Raw genomic sequence first — 8598 nt, 5'->3', positions numbered from 1 at the left:
CGGCGCGGGGTGGCGGCGGCGGCGGCTGCAGATGGCGGCGGCGGCTAGGTTAGGCAGAAGCGGGAGAGGATCGACTTGCGATAGATACCATGTAGAGAATGGTTTGGTGCATCGATATCTCATTGATCTTGCAGTAGACACATATATATAGGTACAAGGGGGTGCGACCGGTATCGTGTCTCCTAATATACACGTACATACAGAAGAAAACAGACACTACAGGTACGGCATACAAAACTCAGACCTACGTACATGTACACATGTTCAACAAGGTCAATGCACATCACATAAGCTTTTCTTCAAACATGGGAACTGTAATCTTAATCTATTTTGGAGTTTTCACAAAGGGATTAGGTAGCGTACTACTCCTTAGCATTACGTGAGGTCTAGACGTCTAGTTACTTGTAGCGGCTTATGCCAGATCACAAGCCGACGGGCGGATATTACCCACTCCTTCAATTCTTCCCCGTGTAGCCCCGGCAGCCGGCACCATCATTAAAAACATTAACGTGCGCACAAAACGTGATCCCTGGGGTGATCCACCTGGCATTTACTATGCCATATAGGAAGAAAAAAAGGTAAAACGCGTTGAACCGTCGATCCCCTGCTCATTTCCTATTTTCGCTCTCTCTCTCGTTTCTCCTCCCTGAGTGGCGGCTAGGGTTACCGCGGCCGCCGCCCCACCCCTGCTCATGGCCTCGGTTGATTTAGCGCCACCGCCACCCCTTTTCTCTTGTCCACGTTCTCTATCCTTGCAAGAAACCTCTCCTCTCCTCATCTCTCCTCCGCGTCTTCCTCCGGGGAGCCTTGCGGCTGCAGCAGGAGGGGAGACGAGGAGGCCGGGCCAGCCGATTTCCTCGCCGGATCTGGAGCGCAGGGGCGACGCTGGCGAGTAACCGATCATGGAGGAGCATTGGTCGCCGGTGAAGAAAATATGGGAGGGAGACGAGAGGAGCACTGATCAGGGGGAGTCATCAGGGATGGTCGATGCCAAGGTCAGCTTTACCAATCATTCTCCCCCATCTTTGCAGCAAGACTCATTGGGTTCCTTCGATCTAAGCCGGTTTATGTCGTTTTGCTTCATATAATCATGGTGGAACTAGGCTATATTTCTTACAGTGAAGCGAGGGTGACTAAAAAAATTTGGTGTACGTCAATCATTAGCTTGAATTTTTACCTGCAGCTGATCTTATTCTGGTGAGAATTTGATGACAGGGAGAATTATTATTATTGTTGTTGGTCAAGGTAACTGCGATGCACATGATGCAAGAATTATATTTGTGCAGAGGTAGCTACAACTATGCAAATCAGTTTGATGCCCTCTGTTACTCTCTTATTTTTTGTTGAACTAACCAATACCAGAACACAACTCTATCCTACATGAACTCATGTGTTCTTATGCAGCCATTTTCTGTTGTAGGAGGAGCAATACTCAGAGTGTGAGAGTTAAGTGAGAATCTGTTGAAACTAAGGTCACAACAGATCAGGTACTTCATTTTTGTTTCAACTTATACTGCTCTCTAATGTTATATCTGCAGACTGCAGGACCTCCAAACTAAAAATAAAATTGAATTTTCTTGGCAGATTCAGTTGTCTAGAAACTAATTTGTGGTGTAGTTTGAAAAAAGGCAAAAGACTCGGATATAGTCATAGAACTACAACATAAAGTTTGAGGAGTGTCCCCAATCCCATCATCTTTCTCTTAGTTTTTACTACATGATTCTCTGTGATGATTTTATTCTAATTTCTCAATTTATGTTTTTTCTAAACACAACGCCTGCGGGTTTGATAAAGAAGAGGAAGAATTTTGAGGAAGAACTTTGTGAAAATACAGTCACTTTCTTGCATTTTGACGTGTTTTGCCAATTTCTGTATATTGCTTATATGGTTGCACCCAAGGCTTGGTTCATGGTTGCTGATGCATTTTCTATAGAAATGCGATGTTTTTGTTCATAGTATGAACAGAAGTTGAACAGTCGAAAACCTATGTGAAAGCAGCGGCGAAAAGTATGCTTGAGGAAGAGGTATGGAACCAGCGTGCCCTTTGGTCAAAGAATTTTTGTAAGATTCCAATCCATGCGGAATTCTCGAAACCATTTAGTTCAAAGGGATGAATTCCCCAAAATTGTGTGGATTGTTTTCCTACACTATGTGCTTCTTTGGTTCAAAGGAATTTTTAAGCAATTTGTAGGATTCCAACCTATAGACGTTTTTTCTAGAGTACTTTTGATTCAGAGGAGTAACCACTCCTAAATTCCTCTTGACTGTTCGCCAACACCACGATTCAATAGAATTTCTAGCATGTTTTGGTGTCATAACTCGATAGAAAGTTTGTGTTTTTCCTGGTTCATGTACGATTCCAAATGTCAGGATATATATTACTCTATTTTTCATGTTCCTATGTGTTCATCAGATCCTGCGAAGTGAAGAAGGTTCTGCAACTCCATTAGATTGATTGAAAATTCCCTTATATCTTGAGAAGCATGACATGCACTTGACATCTATATAAAGTTTCTTATGGCCACATGATGCCTGGATACTTACCTAAAATACATCATTAGTCCATCAAAACCCATTTATTGATCCAGTATGATTGCTTAGATCCAGACGGGTCTACCTTACTGATAGCTTAATACTATCTAGAGCATATTCTTTTTCCCTTTGTTTAATTGAATAGCATAATACTATGGTTATTAAGAAACTTGAACATGTGATATTGTAGATCTCTATCTTCCATGTTCCCACCCTGATGTTCTTTAGATATTCTTCCATTTACAGCAATCTAATTCTTGGGTGATAATTTTGACAATCATTAAACCTTTCAGGTCTGCCTATCTGTTGATGGTGATAGAAAAGGTAATGATGCAGCAAAAATGCATTACGATTCTAAAGCTGTCAGGGCTCAGGAGATGAGTGTCTGATGGTACTATTGATGTATGTCAGGCAGTTGTATTAGTATGGATCTTCCAACAAATTCACTAAGTGCCCTTTGCATTTAATTTCTGTATACTGTTTTGCAGCAACATTCAGATTTGGCAGTTGGATAAAGAAGCTTCGTTCACAATATAAAGGCTGACAAGAAAACTACAGAACGAGTAAAGATTTGCGACTTGGAAGCGATGGGATCAAATGGTTTGTCTTAAGAGAACAATACTATCTATTTCTTATTTATTGTACGTCAAAGTAAGTTACCTATATACATATATTTCGGTTATCTATATCTCTTAAGAGAACAATAGTATCTTTGTCTTATATATTGTGCTGACAAGTGTAATTATTACCATTGGTAGTGAAGGACTTGCAGATGCAGAATATTAGCACAAAGAAAAATCTATATGGTTTTAAGGGTTTGGATTCATCGGTATGTTGTGTGTTTCTTCACCTGCTCTGGATATGATTGCACAATATTTCAGGTACTGGTCCCCTTTATGTTCTTTCTCATTGGAATATTTAGGATTCTCACTTAATCACTTTGTACTTTGGTACTTTGGTGTGTGTTCTTTTAATTTTCCCACAGAAATCGTCCATGGATATGCATTGTTAGGTGACAAGTTTTTGCGGGTGGTACGGTTCCCATCTGTCTCTGATGAAATATTCACTTACCATACTAGTTCGATCTCAACATTCCACCCATTTTTCACATCTCTATCATCGCTTGGATTTTGTCTCTAACATTGTTGCTTTCCGGTGGCGAGGGAGCCCTTCACTGAGCCGGTGGAGGTGTCCTTGTCGTAGGCAGGGTAATGGATCACTGAGTGCGAGCTGCTGTGTTGGTTCGTCAGAGAGGCGAGTCTCATCTACTTCAAATTCTGGGGCATTCTACTGCCGATTGCAGTGGACACTAGCAATTAATATATAGTTGAGTTGTTCGATTGGTTGTTGGTTGGCCGATTGGGATGGTGTTTACTTACCTATAATCTGAGCTATAAGGTAGTGGTACATATAATCTGAAGAATGTGCTACTTGATTCGAACCAATCTTGTATCTTTCGTGTACATTTATTTTTTTTCTATCTCAATTTGGACTTGTTCTTTTGCTTGTTTGTTTGGCAGGGTGAACAAGTGTCCAAGTAGATGAATTTTCAGCAGTTCTATGAGGTACAGACCGTACTACTGAAATAACAAGACATTTGAAGGGAGTAGTACATCAGATTCGTTTATGGTCCTCTTGCCACCTTAATAGTGTATTTCTGACTACATTATGTTATCAATAGGTTGTATAGCTTCCAAATACCGTAGAAATCAAAGAGTTTGAACTGTTTTAACTGAGATTATGTCAATATTGTTAGTCTTTACTCCTTTGTTACTGTTTATGTTGTCTGGGTTCTGTTTTGGAATTCACATTGAGATTTCATTATGAAGTGTAGCTTCCATCAATGTTCATGCATGTTCACTTTGTGAATGAAGGGGTAGATATATTCAATTTGCTTCTGCCATGAATCTGCTCCTATGTCTTTTTCTAGAAATCCTGCTCGATAGTCTGATCCAATAACAATAGATAGTACAGATAAGAAAGTAAAAGGGGCGCACCCCACCTTGCACCGCCCAGCTCCCTCTCTGGTTGCGCCACAGGGACGATAGAGCCAAGATGCATGTGTCACTTGTTTCATCAAGTGTGTAATGAACTTTACATTTTGTTCCTGATGATCTCAAGTCCCTGGTTTCTCCTGGCTCATTGCTGCTTAATATGCCTATTATGCAATAACATTGCATACTTTAAAGAATAAAGTGGAAAGGGCGCCTCCCACCTGGCACCGCCCAGCTTCCTCTCAGGCGGCGCCATCGGGTGGCGCCCCAAACACTAGTAGGTTGCAACTTGCAAGGGAAGGTATGTACGTGCTCTGCCACTACTGGGCTGGCTAAACAATTCACATGCTTTCCATTGATCTTTGGCGAGTGGCATCGATAAGCCCGTTAACCACTCCATTGGCGTGCAATAATATTACTCATCTTTCGCTCTCCGCATGCGCGTGGTGCGTTGTGCTACAACAGGCATGGCCGTCTACTAGAAGTATCGGAGCACGAAATGATTAGAAGAAGATAAACATAGTCTTTGATTGTGGAAGATAAACATAGTCTTTGATTGTGGAAGATAAACATAGTCGGTGCGTATCTATCTCAACAAAATAGCCGTCGTGCATAAACATTTCAGACGAACCTATCTTGGTGTCCCGAAATGCATGGGTGCGGCGGCTAGATAGCGATTATTGACCACGACCCGCCCAACTATGCGCCATGCATGCATGAATCCATATTGAATAACAAAATGAGAGGAAAAATCGCAACGCGCTTGGACCAAGTTCCCCGTACCCCCCTACTTGCTCGGACGGTTAGTGGAAAATGTGGCGTCTGGGAGGTGCAGTGTTTTGGTGCTCGGGCTCCATGAAGTCCTTTAGATAAAACTTTCAAAAAATCATGATTCAAAGTTTAAAAAATTCTGAAAAAGCTTTCACATGGACATATGAATGTATACTACATGTGTAGAATTTCATGCGAAAAAACATTGATTCGCGAGCTTGCACAAAAGTGCAAATTATTGGTTGTATATAGTGAACCAAATGATTTTTCTACGGAGTTCTTAAAAAAACAGACTCAAGCAACATTGGTCAGCGGGGCCAATTTCGGCCTCTGTCATTTGCCAATTTCAACCAATCACAATTACTAATAAGATCTTTTGTATCCTTGCTAAGATGCACACCAATAAAGCGGCCCTCCTGGCGGATCATCTGACCCATCCTAATCAAGCGGCCTTTATTCATGGTCGATTTATTTTGGATAGGGTCCCCTAGTGTTCCATGAGGTTATCCATGAAGTGAAAATAAAGCATCAAAAGGCGGTGTTTCTTAAGATTGACTTTCATAAGGCGTATGACATGGTGCACTGGTCCTTCCTCTGGGTAGTCTTGCTCCGAAAGGGTTTTGATGACTGCTGGGTTACTAGGGTAATGCAGGTAGTATCAAGCGGTTGCACCACCTTATTAATGACAAGGTGGGTCCTTATTTTCGCAAAAAAGGCAGGGGATCCGTTCTCCCCATTCGTTTTTAATATGGTGGTTGACACCCTCGCAACCATCCACTACTAGGGAAAAGCCTAGCAGCAGCGCGGGTTTTAGGCCTATCAGTAGCGCGGGCAGGAGCGCTACTGGTACGGCGCTATAGCTAAAGGTTAGCAGTAGCGTTGGTTAACCCACGCTACTGCTACACCGACTTAGTAGTAGCGCTTTCTCCACGCGGCGCTACTGGTAATTACTAGTAGCGCTTCTCCCAGCCCGCGCTACTACTATTATTCCGTATTTTATTTCTTTTTTATTTCATGTTGTATTCATACACCTCTATACAAGTTTTCATACAACAGCAATTTAGAGATTGTTTTTACATCATAATGAGTTATTACATCATTGGGTGAAAGAACCGTGGACTAGTTTCAAGTGGATGGACATCCACTTGAAACTAATCCGTGGTTCTTTCACGCAATGATATAGTAAATATCATCATCATCATCATCATCATATCATTAACAACTTATCATCATAATACATCATTGTCATATAACACCTCCTCATGATCATCGTTTTCATCGATGAGACATCACATAGCAAGTTGGTCACTAGTCATAATCACAACTACTCCTCATCATCAACTCTAACACATAGTACCACATAATAAACATATTGTACCTCATAGGACCTACTACATTCTCTTAGGACCTACTATATTCTCTAAGGTAAAATAGCAAAAAACAAGATAGCCCCTGGCTCTCCATTATGGAGAATGCATATTATCCTGTCTCCAGTTCTTGCCTTTCGCTTAATGTTGCTTCCGAGAACCTCCTTACGAATGTCCAAACATTTTTTCCACTTTTTGATTAGCATGTGTTCACCGGTTTCAGAAATTCGATATGCACAGGTGAGATCCGTAGGATGACCTGGCTGTATGTTCAGAACTTCAAGGCGGCCATTGTAATACATCAGATGAGGCACACAATCCATCGGCATTTTCTGTTGAAAAACATAGTAATAACTTCGTAGTTAGCAATGATGTACTAGTTTTAGAAGTATGCAAAAGATGCACGGATGTCGTAATAGTAAAAAATCTTACCAGGGTATCTCCATAGAAGTTATCGTGGTTCAACACGTGCACTAGTGGCACGTATTCACCATAATTTGGAGGAGTTCGATAATAGGTATTGTAATTCTCAAAGAAAGTACAAAATGCGATCAGATGATTTTTCTCCTTATAAGTTAATTCGGAGCCATCGGTGTAGTGGGTTTTGTCTACCATCTTCCGCACATTCTTTGAAGAATGAAAATAAGTTGTCAATGGAAATAAGCTGTCAACTATTTTGAAATAAACAATATAAATTAGTTAATAACTATGTTTGAGAAACTCACATAGCGGTAGAATCGGAAGCATATCAACAAGGACCCAAATGTCCATATTGTTTTGCTCGATGTCAGGATCATCAAGATTCATGGTGACAATCATACCCTCATAAAAACCATACATTTTGCAAAGTGCTTCCCAATTTTGGCAACCAAAATGGGTTACGCTCTGAGAATTGTACAAATTTACTTCAAAATTCATATCATGATGGGTCCTTAGGTGTATTTTCTTTGTTTCAAAATTTTCATGGTCTTCAAAACCCATCCTCTCCAAGACATAGCGTCTTGCATGGCATGGGATAAGCTAGTTGAATTGTAAAAGATGAAAATTAGACGTTGAAATAGTTGAAGTTGTGCTTAATTACGAAAAAACACTTGTCGTCGTTGCGTACCGTTTCAACGTCGTAGGTCTCCTCGAGCTTAATGCTGAAGCGCCGATCATCGTCCAGGTGAGGGCACCTGTCGCACAAACCTCGATTGTCGTGGCACCAGCTGCACTCCCCCGGGAGACTTTTGTCATCCGAGTACGACATTTCCTACGTTCATAATTCAAAGATTAAACTTGTACAATTAAATATATGTACTAAAAAACCTAAATTAGATCATTATTTTTGAGAAAATTTAGGCCACTCGATATTTCCTACATATTCTAGCACAAGTCATGCCAGAATTCACGAAAAAATCCGGCATGACCTTTGCAAAAAAGGACATATCGAGCGCCTGAAATTTGCCGGAACGGAAATTAATCAACACTTCGGCAAAACATAGGCCACTCGGAGGTGTAACCTGAACATGACCGGCCACTTGGGCAACCACATATCCTATTTGAGCAACACAGGATATACATGTTTTTATCTACATCATATATATCTTATAGGACTCATATTGACATGGAGATTTGGCTGGTCTCACCTCGAGGTCGGAGGGGGTCGTGACGGGGACGACGGCGGGGATGATGGAGGGGCTCCTTGATTTCTGCAAAAGCAAAAACCCTATAAGTTATCACTAATACATCCCGAATAATTGCTTAAAATAAAAAATAACAACAAATATGCCATGTTCAACTAGTTCTATTAATTCAACTAGTTCTTACTAAATATAAACTTACTATAAATAGAAAAAAACTAGTTCTTTCTAAAAATAAAGTAGTTCAACTAGTTATATTAATTTTCTTACTAAAAATACATTAGTTCTATTAATTTAACTAGTTCAACTAGT

General features: G+C 40.7%; 1 long non-coding RNA gene across 29 annotated transcripts; it reads left to right on the top strand.

The window, feature by feature from the left end:
* The first annotated feature begins 578 nt into the window (after positions 1 to 578).
* LOC123128314 (uncharacterized) lies at positions 579 to 4294 on the top strand. Of its 29 annotated transcripts, none has more exons than XR_006463064.1 (8): positions 579 to 995; positions 1216 to 1288; positions 1421 to 1487; positions 1999 to 2934; positions 3021 to 3183; positions 3291 to 3413; positions 3518 to 3930; positions 4053 to 4294. It is a non-coding gene; the product is annotated as an uncharacterized lncRNA (long non-coding RNA). The 29 variants fall into 29 exon arrangements; XR_006463059.1 differs by having other exon boundaries at positions 1934 to 2934; XR_006463052.1 differs by having other exon boundaries at positions 1585 to 2934.
* The last annotated feature ends 4304 nt before the right edge of the window (positions 4295 to 8598 follow it).

The sequence above is a fragment of the Triticum aestivum genome, chromosome 6A, assembly GCF_018294505.1.
Source record: "Triticum aestivum cultivar Chinese Spring chromosome 6A, IWGSC CS RefSeq v2.1, whole genome shotgun sequence".
NCBI lineage: Eukaryota > Viridiplantae > Streptophyta > Magnoliopsida > Poales > Poaceae > Triticum > Triticum aestivum.
Note: the sequence above shows the minus strand (reverse complement) of the source record. Positions and strands in the feature narration are given on the sequence as shown.